The following is a 25,321-nucleotide window of genomic DNA, read 5'->3' as shown; positions in this document are numbered from 1 at the left end:
CCTCACTGTATATTGTATCTTTTCCCTTTTTTGCTTCCCATATGATGAATTCCTGTTCTGTACTTTAGCTACATAGAAATGTCTATTTGTACGTCTCTAAATGTCTGTATGTCTTTAAATGTTTTGATGAATTGAACAATGTGGACCCTGTTGTAAACAAGTGTAATGCTTAATTGGGTCGTCCACTCACAGTTGACAGTCTTTGTATTGAGTTTGTGCTTAAAATGTACTGTAAATTCTACAAACTGTTAATAAATATTTCAATCAATCAATCAAACTCCTTCAAAACTGCTCTCAAAGGGCACCTACAGACGGCTGCAATTCAAAACTGGCCCCTGTGAAATCTGAATCCCCCCCTTATCCCCTCACTTATGTATCTTTTCCCTTTTTGCTTCCTTTATGACGAATTCCTGTTCTGTTCTTTAACTATAGAAGTGTCTATTTGTATGTCTCTAAATGTTTTGATGAATTGAACAAGGTGGACCCTGTTGTAAACCAGTGTAATGCTTAATTGGGTCGTCCACTCACAGTTAAGTCTTTGTATTGAGTTTGTGCTTGAAATGTACTGTAATTCTACAAACTGTTAATACATATTTCAATCAAAAATTCAATTAATCAAATCTTTCTCCAAGATATATTCAAAATTAATCGATGTGGTCATTATATTCAATGTGTTTTTTTAAACAGCTGATCTGGAAGCCACGCCCATGACCTTTTACGCCACTTCCGGCTATAGTAGAGTAGTGACAAAAAAAAACAGGGGAAAAAATCCAATTGGGGTTGGTTGTGTTGGATGGAATGTGAGCTAGCTTAGCACACACAGCTAGCATCTATTCTACTACATAATATTGCCCAGATATCTAAACAACATCCATGTCAACACACAGGCCTACAGTCTGCTACCTTCACCTCTGCTGCTCCTATCTCTGTCTGCTCCGCATATCCGCCCACAGCTGGTGAGTTGTTGTCTACGCTAGGCTAGGTGTTAGCCTCCGTGCTAGGCTAACCTAGCCTCAATGCTAGCCGCTTTGCTTAGCTTTGGCTTCGGGCTTACACCGTTTATTGTGGGGCTTTACGTCGGTTAGCATCCGCGGAAAAAGCCCAGGTCGGTTCCTATTTGCAGCTCGGCGCTAATATCCGGTCATAAGGCCCCGCCATGCTGTAACCGGTCATTCGCATGCACACATCCATGGTACACGCACGCCGTGTTTCCGTGTCCGCTTTAGACCGGATGTGTGAGCCGCAAGGACGCAGTTGGGTCTCTTGTCTCGAGGGTTGACGAGGTGGATGTGCCGAAAATAGCTGATGTACAAGATCACTACAGGGTGGCGGATCGACGCGCTGTGGTCTTGTAGATCAGCTGTATTTTCGTACTAATCACTGGGGTTAGCCGCGGTGCTAACTGTTAGCTGGTCGATATTTGTACACATTAGCCGCTAGCCGACAATACAGAATGAAGAGAGGCAGAAAGCCTACCCCGACATTCTGTTAATATTTAATATGCAATTTGACATAATATATTAATATAACAGTCTAAAATCACAAGCCGCCAGTCAGTCACCGGCTCGGCTAAATTTGCTTTGTCAATAATTATGTCGTTTTATTTGGTTAATACTTGGACGTGGAAAATAAACACACTGTCTTAAACAATGCTGGCTTAAAGACAGGGTAAGAAAATACAAATCGAATGGCATGTCTTTCTTAATCGACAAATGATAATTGTGCAAAAATCACCACCACGAATGACAACAAAGAGATGGAAAAAATGTTGACTGTTGATGTTGTTGTCCAATTAATAGGCTTAAACGTCGGCCATCCACAATGTCTGTGTTATATCATCACTATTATGTTCATTTGTTTGGTTTGGTGGAAGACAACAACTCCAGCATTTGAATTTAAATCTGCATATTTTGATGGTTGTGTTGATGTGAGTGATCCTGCTTATATTAGCGTATAGGTGTGTGTGTGTGTGTGTGTGTGTGAGAGAGAGAGATGGGGGAGGAGTGGGTACTACCATGACACCCCCACTATCATCCTTGTCTCACATCATTGGATGACGTGAGTCGCCATCACAGTGCAGACTCGGGAGATGAGTTGTCATTCATCTAGCAGCCTGGATGTAAACATCACCGGCGTTCTGATATATAGTTCCCTTTGTCTTCTTCTGTATACACGGTGTCAGTTAGGATGGGATGGTGGTCGTTCTTATCGTTTCAGTTAGGATGGGACGGTGGTCGTTCTTATCGTTTCAGTTAGGATGGGACGGTGGTCGTTCTTATCGTTTCAGTTAGGACGGGACGGTGGTCGTTCTTATCGTTTCAGTTAGGATGGGACAGTGATTGTTATTGTCATTTTCGTGATAGAATCAGCTCGCAATAACCGTATCGGTGAGCATTTGGTACGCTCTTATTACACTCTGTCTACACAAATTGTTTCGCCAAAAATGGCAGATCTACAAGCTCACAACTTGTTGCGTTGCATTGCATTGTGTGAGCCCAATATTTAGTTCAGTGGCCATGGAGCTAAAGAATGGTGCAGAACAACCTTTTTCCCATCTGCTAAAAAGGCGTCTGCCAAGTGCCAACTTCACTCGGATATGGGAAGTAAGCCGGAGATGACGAGTCTTGCTATTTCCGTCTTGGGTAGTATCACACGGAAGGATTGATTCACTGATTGATAGATAGAGGTGCACACTGCACATTGCACAACACCCTAGGCTGATTTTGTTGTTTGTTTTCAGGTGAAAAACTAGATAGAAAACGTGGCAGAATAGTAAGCATAGGGGTGTCCAGACAAAGCCAAAGGCATGCCAAATGTGCAAAGCATGATATATAGTATGGTATTTATTGACGCACCTAAAAAGTAACACACCCCAGTGCGAGGCTCTGATCGACTGTAGGTGACCGCTGCACCAAAGGGTCAGCTCACGTGAAGAGAAAGAACATGCAATGTGTGTTGCACTGGAGTCCCCCCCCCCCCCCCCCCCCCCTTTCTTGTTGATGTAGCACATCTAAGGAATTGTTGCGGGCCGTCCTGAGACTGATGCCCCACACACCCCTGGTTGACCTGCCCTCTGGTGGGTGGCACCCCACCCATGGTCACACCTTCCGGGAGGAAACGTCTGTCTCCCTATCGCTGCAAGGCCTGGGTGCATTCTGCTGTTACTTTCACGAGCCGGTCATCGCTCGCATCCACCACTGAAAAGGTCACGTATTATAACCTGACCAACCGTATAACGGAAAATCGCAGCGGCCATGAGACCAGTGCCATCACTTGGCACGTTCTGAAGGGGACCTTGTGTCCTCCCCCCGTATGAACTGGGCCTGAAAACAATCTCACCCTCTCTTCTGACAGTCTTGCTGTGAAACAAAGACATGATTTAGTTGTTAGATTTAGTGCCAGCCAGGGACCCCTATCATTTAGGTCAGTGGTTTTCAACCAGTGGACCACCAGTGGTCCTTGAGAGGGTTCCAGGTGGTCCTCAGCTAAATGTTGGAGAGTTGGTAACCAAATGGACCCTTATAGATCTTTTAACTCTTTAGAGTGTAAATTGAAACCAAATGGACGGTTACCATTTAATTTTACAATATCAAGAGTTAAATTATTGTTAAACATCTAAATTACTTAATTTACTAGACTATCTACACAATTACAAAGAAAATGTAGAATAATTGTTATTTTGATCAACGTTGCTCTCCTATTTTCAGCATGGAATGGTGGACAAAAATTAAATCTGAGAGACTAAACCTCATCAAATGGTGGTCCATGGCACAAATGCAGAATAAAAGGTGGCCCTGCCCTGGTATAAAAATGGTTAGCACTGATTTAGGTGTTAGATTTAGTGCCAGGGACCTCTATCGTTTAGGTGTTAGATGTAGTGCCAGGGACCCCTATCATTTAGTTGTTGGATGTAGTGCCCACATCCAGGTAGGCCTGATCAGTATTGAAATGTGGGTTCAAGTAGGAACTATAGGATCCGAACACAATGGCGGGTGCTGTACCTGGCCTGGTAGTGGTACCCATACACATATTACACTTTGCTACTGTAGTGCTTATCAGTTCCTAGACGTTTCAAACATTACATACAGTGTATCTTCAAAGAGGACCGGTCTCTGCGAAATAACCCAGATGGGGAAGGACAGATGCTTAGACGAGACCACTGGTTCTAACAGTGGGGTGCCCCAACAAGTAGTTACATTTAAGTTGACCATTAATTGTCATACAAAGAAATAAATATGATTAACGATTTAATTGTGTTTTTTGCATTGAACATTGGAACTTTTTTTTATTTTTAAGAAATAACTTAAATATACAAAGAAATCGCTGACACATTTAATATTTTGTATGTATTTTCTTTCCCAAAAATGTACACAATTCCAGAAATAGTTTATCCACAAGCTTATGAGTTGTAAGCATGCAGATATGCTATTTCTGCAATCCTTTTTGAAAAAAAGTTTGAAAATGTGTGAACATTTCTCAACATGGAAACGATTGACGGTTATTATGTATGAAGGAAGGCCATTATGTAATAATTATGACAGGCCTAGGCTAGAACCAAGCGGACCCTTAGTGGGTCTGTGTAACTCCGAGAGGTACTATGGGGGTCCAAGATTGAGAAACACTGGTTTAGACATTTTAGTTGAATGACAATATTCCGGTTGACTGCTATACTCTGCTAGCCTTGTGCAGTATCACTGTGTGTCTATTAGTCTCGTCCCTCTTAGCATTAGATAGTTTTTCTCCCCAATGTCCTGCCCCATATTTCCCCTCTCAAATGAGCACTTTGCCCGCCTGGTGCCGGTGGGGCAACTTGAAAGCATTAAGCAACCCTGAGGCCCAAAACCGCAACAATGATTTGCCATGCAACTACTCGCAACCAAATGGGTTGCGAGTAGTTGCATGTAATTGCGTTATGTCCCCAATGGCAGTTGGAAATAATGGTGTGTGGGTGTGTGTGTTGACAGCATGACATCACATCACCTTATATTAAAGGGGAATACCACTCATTATTATCATCATTAATATACCTTAGAGCTGTTGTGTGGAGGAAAAAAAATCATTAACCCATTTTGGGCGGGAACCCCTTTTGTTGTTAGCATTATGTTATGATTTAGCTATTGAAAAATAGCAGATCTACAAGCTCATAGCGCGCCACCGAGTGGCACGCTACGAGCTTGTAGGTCTGCTATTTTTGAAAAATCGAAAAGAACGACTGACATAGAAACATAGCTTTTGTCAGAAAACTGTCAGGATGTAGAAGACATTTTTAGAATCTGATCTCAGGTCAAAATGGTCTAAATATACCTTAGAGCTGTGGAAATAATAAAAAGATCATCCTTCTGAAAAAAATCATTAACATGGTGGATCACATCTTGATGACATCATCAAGAATAGAGTAGAGAGTAGAGCCACTGCTCTAGACTCAATGCCTTCTCCTGATCTCATGGTATGTGTGTTCATGTCTCCTGATCTCATGGTCTGTGTGTCCATGTCTCCTGATCTCATGGTCTGTGTGTCCATGTCTCCTGATCTCATGGTCTGTGTGTCCATGTCTCCTGACCTCATGGTCTGTGTGTCCATGTCTCCTGACCTCATGGTCTGTGTGTCCATGTCTCCTGACCTCATGGTCTGTGTGTCCATGTCTCCTGATCTCATGGTCTGTGTGTCCATGTCTCCTGATCTCATGGTCTGTGTGTCCATGTCTCCTGATCTCATGGTATGTGTGTCCATGTTCTGACCTCATGGTCTGTGTGTCCATGTCTCCTGACCTCATGGTCTGTGTGTCCATGTCTCCTGACCTCATGGTCTGTGTGTCCATGTCTCCTGACCTCATGGTCTGTGTGTCCATGTCTCCTGATCTCATGGTCTGTGTGTCCATGTCTCCTGATCTCATGGTCTGTGTGTCCATGTCTCCTGATCTCATGGTATGTGTGTCCATGTTCTGACCTCATGGTCTGTGTGTCCATGTCTCCTGACCTCATGGTCTGTGTGTCCATGTCTCCTGATCTCATGGTCTGTGTGTCCATGTCTCCTGATCTCATGGTCTGTGTGTCCATGTCTCCTGACCTCATGGTCTGTGTGTCCATGTCTCCTGACCTCATGGTCTGTGTGTCCATGTCTCCTGATCTCATGGTCTTTGTGTCCATGTCTCCTGACCTCATGGTCTGTGTGTCCATGTCTCCTGATCTCATGGTATGTGTGTCCATGTTCTGACCTCATGGTCTGTGTGTCCATGTTCTTTTCCTGTAGTCTCCTGATCTCATGGTCTTTGTGTCCATGTCTCCTGACCTCATGGTCTGTGTGTCCATGTCTCCTGATCTCATGGTATGTGTGTCCATGTTCTGACCTCATGGTCTGTGTGTCCATGTCTCCTGACCTCATGGTCTGTGTGTCCATCTTCTTCTTCCTGTAGTCTCCTGATCTCATGGTCTGTGTGTCCATCTTCTTTCTTCCTGTCTTCTAGTGGAAGATGAACGGCCTGTCCATCCGAGAGCTGTGCTGCCTCTTCTGCTGTCCGCCTTGCCCCAGCCGCATCGCAGCCAAGCTGGCCTTCCTCCCTCCGGAGCCCACCTACTCCCTGGTGCCCGACCCGGACCCTGCAGGGACCACCGGGGCCACCACCACCGGCACCGCCACGGGGGCGACCGGCGGCTCTTCGGGGGCCACGCAGCCGTCGGCTCTGGGAGCTCCGGGGCTGCGCTCCAGGCTGGGTGGCGGTCAGTGTCTTCCAGTGTCTTCTAAATCAATTTCTGAAAAACATATGCTTCTATGTCAGTGGTGCTCAATAAGGCTGCAACAACGAATCGATTAAATCGATAAAAATCGATAATTAAATTCGTTGCCAACGAATTATCTTATCGATTATTATCGCGGGTGTTTTCCAACATTAAAATGTAACGTAAAGCTGCTTTCTTTTTACCGTTCCGTAACGGCACTAGGCTGAACGAACAATATGCAACGGGTCGGTATAAACACAACACAGGGCGCGTTCGGAAATAGCGCACTGAGCGCACTGTGCAATGCAAACTAATAGGCGAGTGCGCTCCCGGTGTGCATTTCCAAACGCACCCACAATATTGTCTTGAACGTGACCAGAGCGCCCGGTCCGCATCTACCCCTCTCTCTCCCAACTAACTTCAGTCTCCCCCACACACACACACACACACACAGAGGGAGAGCGTCAGCTCTGTGGCTGCGATGATCTGCTTGCAAAATGCCCCAAACAGGTCCCAAAACATGGCATTTGTGAGCACGGCCACTGTCCATATTTGTTTGTCTTATGACAAAAAATGCTCCACAATGTCTGAATCTGTGAGCTTGCAGGCTGTCTACGACGAGCACTATAGCAGTGTAGCTTGCTAACGATCGTTAGCTCCTCATTTGTTCCACCTGTGTAATCACAGCAGCGCATTGAAGTGGGCACAGGGCAAAAATCTCCGTGAAGTGAACGTTTTTGCTTAATGATTTATTCAGTGCTGTTTAACTTTAGCAATATGTGATACTAGAGCCTAGACCCTAGAGAACATGCCAATATGGCTGCTATAAGAACGGTTTCCCCTATCAGCTAGCATGCTACTTATTGTAACTTGTGTGTGTGTGTGTGTGTGTGTGTGTGTGTGTGTGTGTGTGTGTGTGTGTGTGTGTGTGTGTGTGTGTGTGTGTGTGTGTGTGTGTGTGTGTGTGTGTGTGTGTGTGTGTGTGTGTGTGTGTGTGTGTGTGTGTGTGTGTGTGTGTGTGTGTGTGTGTGTGTGTGTGTGTGTGTGTCTGTGTGTGTGTGTGTGTGTGTGACTGTGTGTGTGACTGTGTGCGTGCGTGCGTGTCCACACAGACTGTGTAGGACAGTGGTTCTCATAGTGGGAGTTCCAGCTACATTATAGATAGTTAGGAAGTAAACCAAGTGGACCCTAAAGGGTCTGTAACAGAGAGTGCAAAAATGGAACCAAATGGACTCACAATTGATTTTACCATAGAAATTAAAAAATAAAAATTGGGGTCCCAGAGATAGAAATGGAAAGAGACAGTCAGCTATACACGGTCAACATTACAGATTACAGTATCATTACAAGTAGGAATGGCAATGAAATCAAATTGGATAAAAAAAGGGGGTAAAATATTAATTTTGAATGAGTATTCATTTTTATTGTCTTTATTGTTAGTTACAACATGCCTAAAATAATTTGAAGCTAATTTTTTTAAGTAATTGCAAAAAGGTGCCATAATCCGATTCATCGATTCATCGTTTAAATAATCGGCCGATGAATCGATGATGAAATTAATCGTTAGTTGCAGCCCTAGTGCTCAACCCTTCTCATGTGAAGGACCCCAAACATTATATGTAATTGGCCGCCGACCCTCATCTGAAAATATGTAGTTCCAGGGAGGGACCCCCCCAGAAGCAAATATTTGAGTTAATAATATTCGCTCTGAAAGAATATATATTCAAAGATTCGTGCCACATTTTCAAGATTTTTCAAAAAATAGCAGATCTGCTACAAAGGGGGCTTCCCTGAAATAAAAATAAATAAAATCATAATTATTTTTTCTGTACACATAAGGGCATGTGGGGGGCCAATCATAATTATTTTTTCTGTTCACATAAGGGCATGTGGCGGCCCCGAGTGGCCAATATGGGCTTATGTGGGGGGCCAATAGCCCTTCAAGACGAACATTTATCTTCATAATTAATTATACTTTAATGTGCTGGTTAATCAGTTTTAGATTCAGACTAATGAGATCATATTGCTTATTTTACTGTCCAATGACATGAAATGGCACAAGGGTCGGACCCCACAAAAAGACCATCCCCAGAAATCGTTGCGCGCTACACGCACGCACACATGTGCCCTTTTCTGGGGGTTTGAGCCCCTGCCCCCTCAGTACTCTCTGCACGGCCCTGCGCGCACACACACATACACAGCCTGTGGATTATTATTTTTTTAACCCATTTAGGCCTGACCTCAAAATTAAAATAAAATCTTCTAAATCCTCCAGTTTTCTGAAATAAATATTTTCACGATTTAAAAAAAATAGCAGACCTACAAGCTCGTAGCGCGCCACTCGTAGGTGTGCTATGAGCTTGTAGATCTGCTATTTTTCAATAGCTAAATTATAACATAATTAAGCTATTTAGCAAAACGACCAAAAGGGGTTCCCGCCCAAAATGGTTTGGCCCCTCCTATATACAGCTTTTGTCCCCACACGTCTCGACATTTGCCATTGACAATGAAAGGGGAATTCAGGTCAAATGTCCGTTAAATCTTGTCCCCGCCCGTCTCGATATCTGCCATTGACAATGAACGGAGAAATTATGTCAGTATTCCGCTAAATATGACATGAATTAAATATCAAAACATGTCAACGCCGTTGACATTGAAGGGAAAATATGTAAACGAGCAAATCGGCTAACCAATCACAGGCAACAGGCATTCTAATTGGCCAGTATGAGATAATGCATGATGATGTATGATGATTGTTGTGATTTAGATGCATAAGCACATTGATAACCATGACATGATGATTGTCTACTACTGTATCAGAGGGACTGCCTGTATGATATGAGATGAGATTTAAGCGTGTTCCTGCTCATTCTGTTATCATAGTTTCCATAATCAACTAGAGGACGTCATAGATCTACTGTCCTACTGTATATATTACTGTGTGTGTAATAAACTTCAGAATGCATGGTAACCTATCACTGATGTGTTAAGCATGTGTTTTCCGTGCCTGGATCTTCACCCACCACCCAAAGGGACTATATGAGACTTCTAGATGCCTTAGAAATGGTCGCCCTTTAAATCATTCCAATGACGAGACCTGATAATGACATTAAACGCCGTTGACATTGAAGGGAAAACTCACGTCATATGTAAACGAGCAAACCGATCGCATGGTGGGAGCGCTTGGCCAATAAGGGACCACCTCATGTAGCGATGTCAAATGTGTTGTTTCTTTTTGTATCACGATAAACGATAATAAAGGATTATTATCGTGCCATCGTCCCATAGGTGGGGGAGCCGGTAGCGGAGCAGCGGCTGCAGGCGGAGCTGCAGCAGACCGAGGAGGAGGAGGAGGTGCGGGCGTGGCGGAGGGCCGGTGGAAGCTGCACCTCACGGAGAGGGCAGAGTTCCAGTACTCTCAGCGGGAGCTGGACGTGACGGACGTGTTCCTGACCCGCTCCAGCCGGGGCAACCGCGTGGGCTGCATGTACATCCGCTGTGCCCCCAACGCCAGGTGAGACGCAGCCTCCGTGGTCCCGGCCTTAACCCATTCTGACCTGAGATCAGATTCTAAAAATGTCTTCTACATCCCGACAGTTTTCTGAAAAAGCTGTGTTTCTATGTCAGTTCTTCTTTGATTTTTCAGAAATAGCAGACCTACAAGCTACAAGCTTAAAATGTTAAAATGTCTGTAATAATATATTCAAAGATTTGAGGCACATTTTCACGATTTTTCTAAAATAGCAGACCTACAAGTTCATAGCGCGGCACTCAGTGCCACACTATGAGCTTGTAGATCTGCTATTTTTCAATAGCTAAAGCACCAAAAGGGATTCCCGCCCAGAATGGGCTACGGGCCGATTCATACTCCTATTTTAGAGCCGAATAAAAGTCGGTTCGGCTCTTCGGTGCTACTGACATTTTCTGACGAGCCGAAATCATTTCGACACTACAGCGCCGAAACGGCAGTAAAATAGGAGTATGAATCGGCCCAAAGCTATCAGCGGAAGTGTCTGTCCGGAAAATCCGTCAAATGTATGTCCCGTGTATTTCCCAAATGTATTTTCCCGACCAATCACAACACTTGTTTCATCCCCATTTGAAGAGATATGCCAGGGACCCCCATAAGAGAAGATGTTTAGTGAAACCTGTTTAATTTCAAGGACCCCCAGTTTGACATGCATTAGTCTACGAACCCCCATTTAATCGCGCTCTGGGACCCCCAATTTATAATTGTAAAATCAATGTTAATTTAACTTACTCTCAGAGTTACAGACCCATATGGGTCCATTTGGTTCTATTTGTACCCTCTCAGAGTTACAGACCCATAAGGGTCCATTTGGGTCCAAACTATCATTTAGCCGGGGACCCCCTGGAACTCCCTCAGGGACCCCTGGTGGTCTCCGGACCCCACTTTGCTTTGGGAACCACTGTCCTAGACCCTTCACCCTTCCACCCCGCCACTAGGCACTCGCACAGCACGCACTGTGCGTAGGGCACCAAAATGAGCCAAGGCCATCACATTTTCTACCGCCGCCTAACGATTCAGAGTCACAGCATGCGTCCGTCCTGGAGTTGCATGCGTGCCAATGGTTCTCGAGGCTACAGTACATACAGTAGTACATACAGTACATATTTACAATCAAGCCCCCACCAGCACCATAACACATTCATTAACTCTCAGGCCTCATCCACACGTGCCAAACACCAATTATTTAGGCCACCACAATGCTTTTCCAATGGGAGTCACATGGTTTGATCAAACATGTGTGTGTGTGTGTGTTTGATTGCTGATTGGTGGTGGTGTTCTGCCCCTTCATCAAACGAATGTTTGGTCAAACCATGTGACTTCCATTTGAAAGTTTGCTTGATTGGTGTTTGGTACGTGTGAATGAGGCCTCGGGGCTCACTTCCACTCAGTGTTGTTTTCGTCGACTAAAACGAAGGCGAAAAATGTTCGTCGACTACCTTTTTTCACTGACTAAAACTAAATAAAAACGAATCTATGATGACTAAAACTAAGACTAAATATACTGACAATTTCGTCAACAAATAAAAACTAGACTAAAATGTTAGTAAGGGACTAGTGGACAAGAGATCCAGTTTTATGCTGGGTTGCATGCTGAAAATAGCAGATATACAATCTCACAACGCGTCGCGCTGCAACGCGTTGTGAGATTGTATATCTGCTATTTTCAGCATGCAACCAAAGTGTAAAATATGACATCAAGGCCTGTCAAAACACATTTTAGTCGACTAAATCAACTGTAGATTTAGTCGACTAAAATCGTATGACATTTAGTCGTCTAAAACTAGACTAAACACTAGAACATTCCAGGTGACTAAAACTAAGTGAAAACTATTCAAGAGACTATGACTAAAACTAAAATAGAAATTTGCTACCAAAAACAAACTGCTTCCACTGTCTGTTTGCTTCTGGCATGGCCTTGGTGATCTTATGCTCCACCACTGCCGGAAGGAGACAAACATTCTGTGCCATCATGTATTTCCCAGAATATATTTGATCGATTATTCCATCCATAGTCCTGTAAATAGATGTACTGTAACTGGACCCTTGGAGGAATCGTGTCCTGCATTGAATGTCAAACATTTTGTTCATAATTATGTTCTGACAAGGACTTCCAATCTGAGGTCCAGTCTCCCGACAGCCACCTTGAAGCATAGACATAGAAACGTAGACGCCTTTTTCCGGCTCTGGAGCGTATCGGCTCAACGGGGGGGGGGGGAAACATTCCCGAGATTCCCTGCGAAACCCTGCGGAAGCATGAGCGTGCGTCACAGAGCGCATGTTTAGCCTCCCCCTGGCCAGCCGGGGTGCCTGATGGAGGGGAAAGGAACTGGTTGGAATAACGTGTTCCTTCCACACGCTACGTCCAACCAGGGAAACTCCCCCCTGTCAGGTGTAAAGGAGCAACTTGGACACTCAGGCATAAAGGAAGCATGAGTTCAAGTCCGTTGCTCTCCCCTTGTCCCCCATATATGGGGACTAGGTTAGTGGAGGGTGTGTAGAGCCCAGGATCACATTAGATAATTGACACAGGGGTGAAATATGGGTTACAAAATCGTGGGATAAAAAATATATTCTAAAAACAGAGCGCATGTTCGGGTCTGATAAGTCCCGGAAAAGATGCGCTGTGATTGGCCAGTAATCACATGAGTTGCAGGCTGGCAGCGTGACATAACGTGCCTTGGCTTCCACACTTCCGGCGTACTTCCTCTCCCAGTGTAAATTGTTCCACCCCTCCTTCAACACACATCGCGCCTCCAACGAACTGCAGCGACCAAGAGGCATCTCTTTTTTTTAACCCATTTTGGGCGGGAACCCCTTTTGGTGTTTTAAAGCATTGTTATTTATACTTTAGCTATTGAAAAATAGCAGATCTACAAGCTCATAGTGTGGCACGGAGGTAGGTCAAATCTTTGAATACCGGTATATATTATTACAGACATTTTAACATTTTAACTCAAATCTTTGCTTCTGGGGTGGTCCCTGGATAGGGGGGGGCCGAGGCATATTACATATACTTTTTGGGGTCCTTGACATTAAATATTGAGCACCACTGATACATAAACATAAGGTTTTTCAGAAAACTGACAGGATTTGGAAGACATTTTTTAAATTTCGACGTCAGGCCTAAATCTAAGTTGCAGTAGGCTGTCAGATTTTAGCAGTGAAATTGGCTGCCATCGCTATATTTGCTGGCTCCAGTATTACTATAAAACTAGAGGTATAATATTACAAGATAATTAATATGGATACTGCAGAAAACATTGTAGCAATGAGACCTGGGAGGTTGATGACATTTGATCTTGTATTGCAAAACGAACAAAAGAAAAACACTTGATGTGGTGAATTTACATGATAGTTCTGGTCAGAGATGGTTTAGTAGCTGTGGGTGAGCTCATTCTCACACCTCTACCAGTCCATCTAGTCTATAGTGTAGACTTCTTGTAAATTAACTAATGCAGATGTTTAACAATGGACTCTTGAGAGTATAAAATTAAACCAAATGGACCCTTACGAGATCTAGATCTATAAGGATCAGTTTGGTTACCAACCCTCCATCATTTCGCTGGGGACCGCCTGGGAACCTCCTCAACGACCACTGGTTGAAAATCTCTGCTGTATAGCATTCAAAGATATTGTGGGATAGTTGTCTGTCTTTGACCCTCTGACCTGACCTTGGCCTCTCTGTGGTGTCAGGTTCACGGTGCTCTTCTCCCACGGCAACGCGGTGGACCTGGGCCAGATGAGCAGCTTCTACATCGGCCTGGGAACGCGCATCAACTGTAACATTTTCTCCTACGACTACTCGGGCTACGGCGTGAGCACCGGCAAGCCCTCCGAGAAGAACCTCTATGCTGACATAGACGCTGCATGGCACGCCCTGCGCTCCAGGTGAGCTCTCTCTCTCTCTGTCTCTCTCTCTCTGTCTCTGTCTCTCTCTCTCTCTCTGTCTCTCTCTCTCTGTCTCTCTATGTCTCTGTCTCTCTCTCTGTCTCTCTCTCTCTCTCTCTCTCTCTGTCTCTCTCTCTCTCTCTCTCTCTGTCTCTCTGTCTCTCTGTCTCTCTGTCTCTCTCTTGCTCTCGCTCTGTGTTTGTCTGTTTTGATTGATTGACTGAAAACTTTATTATTGAAAATGTGAACTGCACATGGTTAGGGAGAACCAGTATCTTTTCCTAATAGGAAATTGACCTTTTTACCAATAAAATAATATTAAAGAAACTGTTCAACTTAAAAGTGTTATTTTGTTTACCCTGGACAGCGCTTGTTGGCAGACTGACATGTTTGTGCCAGCATGGATGATTTTGTTTGACATTTATTTCTTGATCGCCTCTTGCCATGATTGTTTTTGAACATGACAGCATGGGCCGCTATGCTCGATAACAGGCTTGATAAGCTCAAACGTATTGATAACGGGTACTCAATAAGCTAGTTATTGGATTTTATCGGTTATCGAGCTCCATCCCTGCACATGGTACAGTCAGACATTCAGGCTAGTGTGTGTGTGTGAGTGACTGTGTGTGTGACTGTGTGTGTGTGTGTGTGTGTGATAAGGTTGGGCGATATGCCAATTTTTTTCAACCGCCCATCGTCTGACAAATATTCGCCGATTAACGATGTATTCGTGTCATAAAAGTAAAGTGAGAACAGCTCACTGCAGGTCGCAAAAAAGCCAGATCTACAAGCTCTCAAGGCGCCGCGTCCTGCCTGTTTTTGCAGCTCCGTTCGCTAGGCGTTGAGAGCTTGTAGATCAGTCTGTTTCTGCAGCGCAGCTGCGCAGCCAGGGTAACTTGCTCCCTTGCCTCCCCGCACCGGTCAGTCGGAGGCTCGGAGCGGAGTGCACAAGCTGCTGTGGCCGGGCTGCTGCTGATCTACAAGCTCTCAAGGCATCGCGTCCTGCCTGTTTTTGCAGTGCCGTTCGCTACGCGTTGAGAGCTTGTAGATCTGTCTATTTTTGCAGCGCTGGTGTCGGTGTTCGTTCACGTTGTCAATAAAAATAACTTAGATTACAGGCGGATATGAAGTTCAATCAGTGGGTTGCAGCACCAGTAGGGGCTACACGCTAAGCTAATGCTAAGCTAAGCGCTATTATGATCCCCGAGCCTATACACTAACACTAGTAGACAGTTTTTTTATTTCCCCCCCCCCCCCCCCGACTTCACGGGTGAGGCATTGGGATTGTGATGAGACACGAGACAGCAGTGTGCATTCTGTTGTGACTGTATATTATTAAACTGCATGGGTCTGGACTCCGGAGCTTAAACATGTAGGCTACATCCTCCCAGCTCCCAGCCTTTACTTTGGCTGGCGGCTGCCGTAAGTGCCGTGCCCCGGTGCCCGATGCTGCTGAGTGCGGGGACTGTGGGAGCATACATTATAACGGGAGGAGGTGATTTCCACCCGGCCGCTGTTACTACTTTGCTGGGCCAAATTGATTCACATGTTGCTCACACTTTACAGGTTAATTGGGCTAAATCGTCCCGAGAAATCGCCTAATAAAAATATTCGGCGATTGGATTCGTATATTCGCGATTGACGATGTATTCGTATCGTCACCCAACCCTAGTGTGTGACTGTGTGTGTGTTCACGTTCTAGATACGGCATCAGTCCAGAGAACATTATCCTGTACGGGCAGAGCATTGGCACCGTGCCCACCGTAGACCTGGCGTCACGGTTCGAGTGTGCCGCGGTGGTCCTCCACTCACCGCTGACCTCTGGGATGAGAGTGGCCTTCCCTGACACTAAGAAGACCTACTGCTTCGACGCCTTCCCCAAGTAAGACTCGGCACGGCTCTAAAACTCTATAACATGTCCATAATAATAATATGACTCAACACGGGTCTAAAACTATACAACATGTCCAGAATAATAACCTTCCCCAAGTAAGACTCGACACGGCTCTAAAACTATACAACATGTCCATAATAATGATAACCAGTAAGCCAGGTTGCGCTTGAAACAACAGAGCTTCTTAATACGGCACAGTTGAGAAGCAGGAGTTAAACTATTAATCTGGTGTCAGTGAGGTCAGATGCTGGCCGGCTCATATATGCAGATCTAGTACGTCGAACCATGCATGGCTATGCTCAGGGTTTGATGAGGTCATTGTCGTGATCTTCATATATGGAGATCCAGGTGATGATAGTCAGCTCCACATGTGTTGTACAAACCAAAAACTGCACCAAATTTAGCACAAGGAGTGTTTTTTTGTGCAAAACTAATGCTTAATTGATTCAGAATCATGAAGACCCCCTAGTTTGACACGTCACATGCTACTTAACCCATTCTGGGCAGGAATGCCTTTTGGTGTTTTTGAGTGGTGCAACCACTCCAAGGAACAGCAATGTCCGTGTACACCTAACTATGGCCATGAGCACGAGAATGACTATTAGAAGCAGTAGGGCGCTGTTTGCCAGAAACAGGGAGAGAGATAGTGCTGCACGTGCCGCACTGTTGCCTGCTAATGAGAGAGAGGGGGGAGGGGGGGGGGGGGGGGGGAGAGGGGAGTTGCACCACTCGGTTCACACGGGTGTGATTTTTAGCATTATGTTATAACTTAAGCTATTGAGAAAATGACAGATCTACAAGCTCGTAGAGTGCCATTTTTGAAAATCGTGAAAATGTTTTTCAGAAGACTTTCAGGATTTAGAAGACATTGTAGAATCGTCCTCAGGTCTAAATATGTTAAAGCATAATGACATTTTGAATGTATTGTATACAATAATAATACAGTTAGAAAGAAACCAGTGATTTACTTTGTTACTTGCGTAAGCAGAGCGCGCAAGTACTAGTTTCGCCCAGGACGATATTCGATGCGTATGTGCCGTCCCAGCATATTCGATGCGTATGCACCGTCCCAGCATATGACGTCAGGGTATAACTGGTATAACTAGCTCTCAATGAGGGACGTAATAAAGATGTGGATTAAAAAAGGACCAAATGTCAGAGTGTAATTGGTTTTCGATGGTGACGTAATGACGATATGTTTTAGTGTCGGGAGGATTAAAGGTAATGCTCCTTTGTATACATGTATGTAATCTGGCACCACTGCCGTATCAGGCACAAGTAGTCATTACGTCATTTGCTGGGACGGTGCATACGCATCAAAAGTGGTGCAAAGTAACCACAGTATACCGCTAATCAACTTACAAATTACATATACATATACACAGAGGCATTTAGTATTAATATCACTATAGTCCAAGATTAAGTAAATTTTAAGCAATTGACAATTTAAAATAAATAATTATACTGTATACGTGATAACATATTTTATTTCAGTTTATATACCTTTTTTTTCATCGGATATCGATGATTTATGTTTCTTTGAGAAACTAAAAAGGGATCCAGAATAATTCTAAATCGATAAAACTATTTTATTTATAGATAGAAACTTGTAGCATACTTCATAATACTACTTTTTTACATGCATAAAGTAGGTAGGTAGCAAATAGCTAAACCTAATAATTCCAACATTTCAAACTTTCCTTCACAGAGAAGCTGATATTTGACAGTTTGTAGCGGTCGACAGTACTTGCGCGCTCTGCTTGCGCACTAGTCTGTCGAGTGCCTACTACTACAAGCAAGTAGGCACTCGACAGAGTGCAGTTCTAGTTTATTAATGTATTGGATGGTGTCGGGGCATTCCACCTTTTGTTGGCAGAGTATTAGAATGAGAATTGTTGTTCTAATTGTCCTTCCTTCCTTCCTGCCTTCCTTCCTTCCTTCCTTCCTCGCCGTGTTCCTTCCTTCCAGCATCGAGAAGGTGTCTAAGATCCCGTCCCCGGTGCTGATCATCCACGGGACGGAGGACGAGGTGATCGACTTCTCCCACGGCCTGGCGCTGTTCGAGCGCTGCCCCAAGGCCGTGGAGCCGCTGTGGGTGGAGGGCGCCGGCCACAAACGACATCGAGCTCTACAGCCAGTACCTGGAGAGGCTACGGCGCTTCATCAACACGGACCTGGCCGCGACGCACGCCTGATAGAACAACCAACCAACCAGGACCTGGCCGCGACGCACACCTGATAGAACAACCAACCAACCAGGACCTGGCCGCGACGCACGCCTGATAGAACAACCAACCAGGACCTGGCCATGACGCACGCCTGATAGAACAACCAACCAACCAGGACCTGGCTGGCTCTGAGAGAGTACAAATGTAACCAAATGGACCCGTTAGGTGTCCATTTGGTTCCATTTGTACTCTCTCCGAGCCAGCACGCCTGATAGACTGACCAACCAACCTGGACCTGGCTGCCCAGCGCGCCTGAAGAACCATATATATATATATATATATATATATATATATATATATATATATATATATATATATATAAAAAGGCTAGATGGCACAAGGCATCTCAACCGTCGTTCAACAGCGGCCATCTTGCTACAGTCCTACATTCTGTGGTATCTGGTGATGAAACATCAGACAAAAATATACTCATAACTCGTTCATATTTTGGCGGTGACGCCATATAAAATCATAAGTATGCTCTTTGACGTTTATGACAAACCAAACCGTTCGGTGAAAATCGGTTGCGACCTGAATCAAGATGGCCGCCACGTAGCGATGTCGCCATCCATTGGCCAGCAGCGCGGGCGAGCACGCCTGACAAGACCCCGCCCGGATGGGTGGAAACCAGGACGGCTCTTTCCGACTACCGAGAACTTAAACGCGTACCTCCCCGTCGTCCCATCAAACCTATTTCTTAAGGCGCCTTCGGCTTGTTTTCACACGTGGTTCTCCAGAACCTCCTTCATCGGGGGAACCTATGCTCTCAGGAGGTGGTGGTGGTACTATTATATTATAACCCTGTGTTCTTAAAACCAGATCTTTTACTTTCAGGATGTTTTCTGAATACAAACGTGGACTTAAAAGTAGCCGATCCTCAAGCTCTCAACGTGCTGCGGCGTGACGCGCTGTTGAGCTTGTAGATCGGCTGTTTCATTGGCTTCACAGAACATCTCAGGTTCTGAAGGTTCTGGGTTAACCCTTCGTAGTCGAGAAGAGCTGTGTTTGTGTGTGTGTCCGTGTGTGTGTGTGTGAGTGCGTGGTGTGTGTGTGTGTGTGTGTGTGTGAGATCCGATCCACATCTCCATGGAACAAACAGGTGTGTGTGTGTGTGTGTGTGTGTGTGTGTGTGTGTATGACTGAATAGTGAATATTTTGGAAAAATGAAGGACTTATCCTGATAAGGACGTTCTTATCAGACATCTGAACAAACTGCATGTGGAGGAGGAGTCAGGACTCATACTGAGACTTATCCAAACTAGGAAAAAAATGAAGAAAATCAGTTTTTTTTATTATTTCCCCCCTTTTCTTTTTGCGTACGTGCATGAGCGTGTGTGTGTTTGGAGAATACCTCCACGGCCTGACCAGTCCCCCCCCCCCCCCCCCCCCCCCAGAAGGAATTCCACTGGTCAAGCATGTTCCCCCCCCCCACCCCACCACCAGTCTACGGTTGGTAGTGATGCCCCTCTGGACTGCCGGGGTAATTTCCTGTGTTACTGTCCAAAAACTACAGCCCCATTTAATACTATTTTTGTCCCCTCCACTGTGAGGGGGCCCCTCCACTGTGACTTAATGGTGCCGGAAGTGATGTTTTTAACTGGTTAAATGAAAGGATTAACATAGCTCTATAGTTGGCTAGTAAACAGAAAATGCACCAATTTCACCCAATCGTCATCAATCATCAGACAAAATTTAGAACCGGAACACAAGCTGGTAAATAACGATCTTTGCCTTTCTCTCTCTCCCCTTCCTGATTGGCTGAAATTGGTGAAAGTACTCGGCGATGCTAAGCCCGGCCCGTCTCTTTTTCACATAACGGCCATGTTTTGGGTCCACAGTGCACCGTTAGCTTGGGCCAGAGCTGTAGAAAAATGCTCTTTTTTTATTGTCTGTTAGCTTGGGCCAGCGCTGTAGCAAAATGCCCTTTTTTATTGTCCGCTGAGCTGAAGAAGTGAGCCGCGGGGAGACATTCAACTTAACTCTCTCCATCTAGTTCTCGTTGTGGCAGTTAATTGAATCAGTTCATGAGTAAGACCTATTTTTCATAGGCCGCCATATTGACATAAATAGTTGTGTAATGTTACTTCCATCACTTCTGTTAGCAATGATACTGATAAAAGGCCAAATCTTCCTCTTTCTGAAGCTCGGAATGACGTCAGTTTGTACTTTGTAGTTATATCTCCCCCCACACCCTCTTTTAGCCGGATAACGCTGGTTCGGGACGACAATATCAAACTACGCTACTATTGCGCGTCATATTCTGTTGGTATTTGTTCTTAACGTCAACGTGTTTACCGATTTTAGTAAAAAAGGAAAAAGGAAAAGAAGAAAGGTGGAAGGGTGGCGCCAGCTTGATGGTAGCAAATGTAGTTTAGAATCGAAAGTCATCATTTTTTTTTTCCAAATCAAGTCAAGTTGACTGGTTGGTATCTTCAATTAGCCTGGCTCAGTTTGCTTCTGGTCTGGTTCAACTGCTGGGCCAGCTCCTTCTGGCTGTTTCTCTCCTGGTCTTTCAGTTTCTGCTCCAGGACTCTCTTGCAGCTCTCAGCGTTGTGTCCACCTTCTGTTTCTGCTTCTGCAATGCAGCCTCCAGTGCGTCAAAATGGAACTGTTTCTGATTCCTTCGATCTCCTGGATCTTCAGCAGGGCATTGGCTGGAAGGCCATCTCTTCCGTGGCGTGCCATAGGACTGCAGCTCAGAGGATGAAGAGGGCTGTGTGCAACCCAACTTTTCTTGTTCTTCTTCAGCTCCTATTCAAGATGTTCAACAGTCCTCTTGCAGGAGCTGAGCTGTCCGTCGAAGGTAGCTCACCTGCTGCTCCTTGACCCCCCCAGCTCATGGACGACTTTCAAAATGGAACCGTTTCTGATTCCTTTCCCTCTTCAGCTTGTCCAGCTGACCTTCGATCTCCTGGATCTTCAGCAGGGCTTTGGCTGGAAGGCCATCCTTCCACTCCTCCACTGCCCAGCTCATCGTGACCTATATCACAGTACTTTGGGTGTGGAACAAATGATGAGCAAGAGTCAAGAAGACGTCGACGAGATGAATGAAAGATCGTATGATCTAAACAGCGTGAACTGAGGAGGACAATGACAAACATAAGAGCTTGTTCTATCTTCCATCGTCCTCAAGAGATGAAGCAGGGACCCCCACTATATATTGTATAAAATATAATCTTTTTCATTGATTTCATAGATGGCTTCATAGACTCGTTTGACAGTCGTCTGTGTATGTTGGATTCATGTTAATGTGGATTCTTCTGACATTTAACTGCTTAGACCGTCAAGTAAACTGGTCCTTTCACTCTGTACTTTTCCCCTCTACACCAAACACCTTTGCCAAAAAATAGCCGATCTACAAGCTCACAACGCCTCGCAGGGCGAGGCGCTGTGCTCTTCTTGATCGGTGGTTAATGTACAAATCGCATAAAGATTTGGCGGACCCCCCTGTAGTAACTGAGGACCCCATGTTCAAGACTCCTGCTCTGGTAATTAAACGGATGAAGGTTTTTGTACGCGACACTTTGTAGCGTCAAGGTTTTATTTATTTTTTACTTTCTTTGTCTTGCTCTTCAGGCTTTCAAACAAGAGCATAATGTCCAGAACAGGCTACATAATTATAACAGACTGACACGATTTCTGAGAAGAAATTAGGTGCAAAATCTTGAAATCAATTAGAAAACATCTATTTCAGAACATTTCACTTAGCCTATAGGCAAAATAAAACTAAATATTCTGTTATATACAATTTTTAATTAAGTATATACAAGTTGAATATATGAAAATAACTTAACTTTAATAATATAATGCGAACAAATACATATAAAATTCAATACAATACCTAAACATAATTAACCACTTAAGCCCTTTTTGAACATTTAAAAACAAATAGCTGATGTATAAGCTCACAATGCATTGCGATGTGTTGTGACCTTTTATTGTATTTAACCACTTGAGTCCTAATCGGAGATTAAAAAAATGTGCTGGTCAACAAGCTCACAACGCATTGCAGTGCGATGTATTGTGAGCTACAAGCTCACAATGCAATATGTGCTATTTAAAAATAAATATTTAAAACGACATCAACTGGGAAAAAGTTGAATAATAGACACCATATATCCTGTATAGGACTTGCTAACTGGTGGGTAGAACGTGCTAACCGGTGGGTAGAACGCACTAACTGGCTGGTAGAACGTGCTAACCGGCAGGTAGAACGCGCTAACCGGCAGGTAGAACGCGCTAACCGGCAGGTAGAACGCGCTAACCGGCAGTTGAAATTCAAAAGTCAGTGTTTCCCAAACCATTTGAACTCGAGACCCCAAAGATACATTGGACGTCTCCCTGGGTCGCAAAAAGCCGAGCTTATAGATCGGCTATTTTAATTGTTGTTTCTTTAAAACAAATATTTTTATTTTTTATTATTGTTGGTATATCAATTTTTGTCAAAGGTCTTGAATTATTTTTGAAAAAATGTTCTTTTTCAAATCAGTTTTTATTGTGAAATAATGTAACAATTCGAGAGAAACAAATTGTCGTGAACCATAAACATTTATCTGTGACGCCAAAAATGGAGCTCGACCCACAGTTTGGGAAACATTGAACAAAAGAGACTTTGAGGCATTATTAAATATGACCATAGAGCCACACTGGTACCGTCTTTTTGAAGCTCTGTCGAAGGTTTTCTTAAAGCCAATCGGATGCTGTCAGAACAGGATGTCATGTCAGCTAGCTTAATGCAATTTTGTTTTTGTTTTTGTAAAAAAGAGAAGAAAAATAAACTTTGTATACGTGTCTTTTTGGCCCCGAAAGGAAAAGGATCTCTTCTATGGGTCCCCAAAACGTACAAGGATCTCTTCTATGGGTCCCCAAAACGTACAAGGATCTCTTCTATGGGTCCCCAAAACGTACAAGGATCTCTTCTATGGGTCCCCAAAACGTACAAGGATCTCTTCTATGGGTGGCAGAACACTTTCGATGTGTGACCCAAGCCATACCCGAACCTCTCACTGTTGGTGTGGTGCAGGTTCCACCACACAGTCACACACCTCCACAACTCCGTCAGCGCGCGCACACACACACACACACACACACACATGTGAGGACATCAACATTTCAGGACATCATTTTTTTTTCTTTTTTTTCCCTCACGCAATTAAGTTTAAATAAGGCCCTAACTCTAACCCCAAACTCCTAAACTTAACCCCCAGAGGTGTCCTTTCAGAAAGAAATTGGGGAGTGGCAAAAAAAAAAAAGAGTTATCATAGCCCCATTTCTAAAATGGTTTGTAGATCTGCTATTTTCACTATTTTGTTTGGGGGTGAAAAGAGAAAATATTTGCCTATTATTATGACATTCTCAAAATAGGGATAGGTCACGTTAAAAGTGGTTCATAAATGAATGGTTGCATAGGCTACAATAAAACACTGATCTAAAACACATGTAGATGGACGGGCATCCATTGCGGGGGAAATCTGATTAATTGCTAAAACGATTCAGAGTTGGGGGACAATATGCATAAAATAACGTAATTTAAGGTTAAATGTGAACACGGGGGTGGCAATTGCCATCCCCTATAATGACCCAAATGATGCCCGCTACCTAACCATGTCTAATCTTAACCCTCAACCCTAACTCAACTCTTTTCCTAACTGTAAAGTCGGTACAAATATTTTTTTTTGTAGACCATTTCTATTTCTCTTGAGGAGGACCAGGAAAACAGTCCTTCACCATGTCTACTTCTCACATTCTTCTATACTTGTGGGTACATTTGAATACCTCACAAACATGGTAATACAAACACACACACAGACGTAATACAAACACAGACCACATGCGCACACACATGGATACGTATACTACACGCGTCGTAGTATTATCATTTACACGTTTATATAATACTATATATATATATATATATATATATAAATATATATATATATATATATATTTAGAACAAGCATGACAAAAAGCAGGTCTTAAGTTCAGCACTATTGTAAAAAGCATCCAAAGTTGTAGTTAGGATATTACTATGTAAGTTTGTGCGTCTTTTTTTTTTTTTTTTTTTTTAATATCGACTAACCTAACGGACCCTCTCTTCGACGGGTCAGTGTAGCGCCGTAGAGGACGCTAGTGCAGTGTCCATTCGTTCTATTTTAACCCCCCTGTGCAGACCTGAGGGAGAGGAACCAATCAAGGGGCTATTTCCACAGAAAGCGTCCAAATGTCTTCACCACATTGTGAGCTTGTAGATCTGGCATGCATGCATTCTGGGGTTCAAGTGGTATGGACACAACTATAGCTGAAACAACGCCAAGACGTCAGACGCCAAGCCAGCAGAATCAAGCGTTACGCTGACGACGACTTGTTGTTCTCCAGAAGTTGAACTGTTTTCTGCCTGAAGCCTCCCGGAGCGCTCCAACAAAACAAATGCTGGATGCCGAAGAGCACTGAGGCGCCGGGGAAGAGGAGCGCTCCAGTGGCTCTATATTGTAGAAATGAAGTCAACGAGCCCTGGCAATTAAATTAATAAAAACCCTTTATGTGGCCCTTTTTAAGGCCCATAGGCTGTAGCGTCTAATTGGCTAATTCTGATCCAATACGGCGGCGGCTTCTTCGGATCTGCACAAAGTGTCTGTCTACACAAAGTGTATTGGTTACATCACCACCAGTCGTAGTAGCAGCATTCGGTAAACCACTTGAGCCCCTGAATACTTCTCCATATGACGCATAGTTAAACGAATGGGTCCACGACATTGATTAGCTTGTAGATGGGCTGTTTTTTGCCACTGCAGAGGTGATGATGCCAGGGCCTTGCCACTATCCAAACCGCTGAGGAGACCGAGCGATGGTGAAAGAGAGAGAGAGTATGTTCTTCTTTTCTCTAATGTAGCATAGAACCATCAAATTTGGAGCGTTAATTTAACTGAGAATTATCACCCAGGTTAAAAGCTGCCTTCCGTAACTTTTTTGTAGTATTGGGCTGCGTTCACACATTGAAGACACCTGTTCTTGTGTCTGAACACAGCTTTGATGGCAGACACAAGACGGCATGTCTTGAAAGTGT

The 25,321-nt window shown here is 44.2% G+C and overlaps 1 long non-coding RNA gene and 1 pseudogene across 3 annotated transcripts; both read left to right on the top strand.

The window, feature by feature from the left end:
- Positions 1-757: 757 nt before the first annotated feature.
- On the top strand, positions 758-18,510 carry LOC310870788 (alpha/beta hydrolase domain-containing protein 17A-like; annotated as a pseudogene). Its single transcript, XR_014571079.1, has 6 exons — positions 758-956; positions 6,464-6,722; positions 10,005-10,230; positions 13,942-14,136; positions 15,839-16,018; positions 17,999-18,510. The product of XR_014571079.1 is annotated as an alpha/beta hydrolase domain-containing protein 17A-like (transcript).
- Positions 18,511-20,878: 2,368 nt separating this feature from the next.
- On the top strand, positions 20,879-25,095 carry LOC310870605. Of its 2 annotated transcripts, XR_014570247.1 has the most exons (3): positions 20,879-22,403; positions 22,488-23,633; positions 23,668-25,095. It is a non-coding gene; the product is annotated as an uncharacterized lncRNA (long non-coding RNA). The 2 variants fall into 2 exon arrangements; XR_014570248.1 differs by having other exon boundaries at positions 20,879-23,633.
- The last annotated feature ends 226 nt before the right edge of the window (positions 25,096-25,321 follow it).

The sequence above is a fragment of the Protomyctophum parallelum genome, assembly GCF_964188405.1.
Source record: "Protomyctophum parallelum genome assembly, chromosome: 14".
NCBI classification, from domain to species: domain Eukaryota; kingdom Metazoa; phylum Chordata; class Actinopteri; order Myctophiformes; family Myctophidae; genus Protomyctophum; species Protomyctophum parallelum.
Note: the sequence above shows the minus strand (reverse complement) of the source record. Positions and strands in the feature narration are given on the sequence as shown.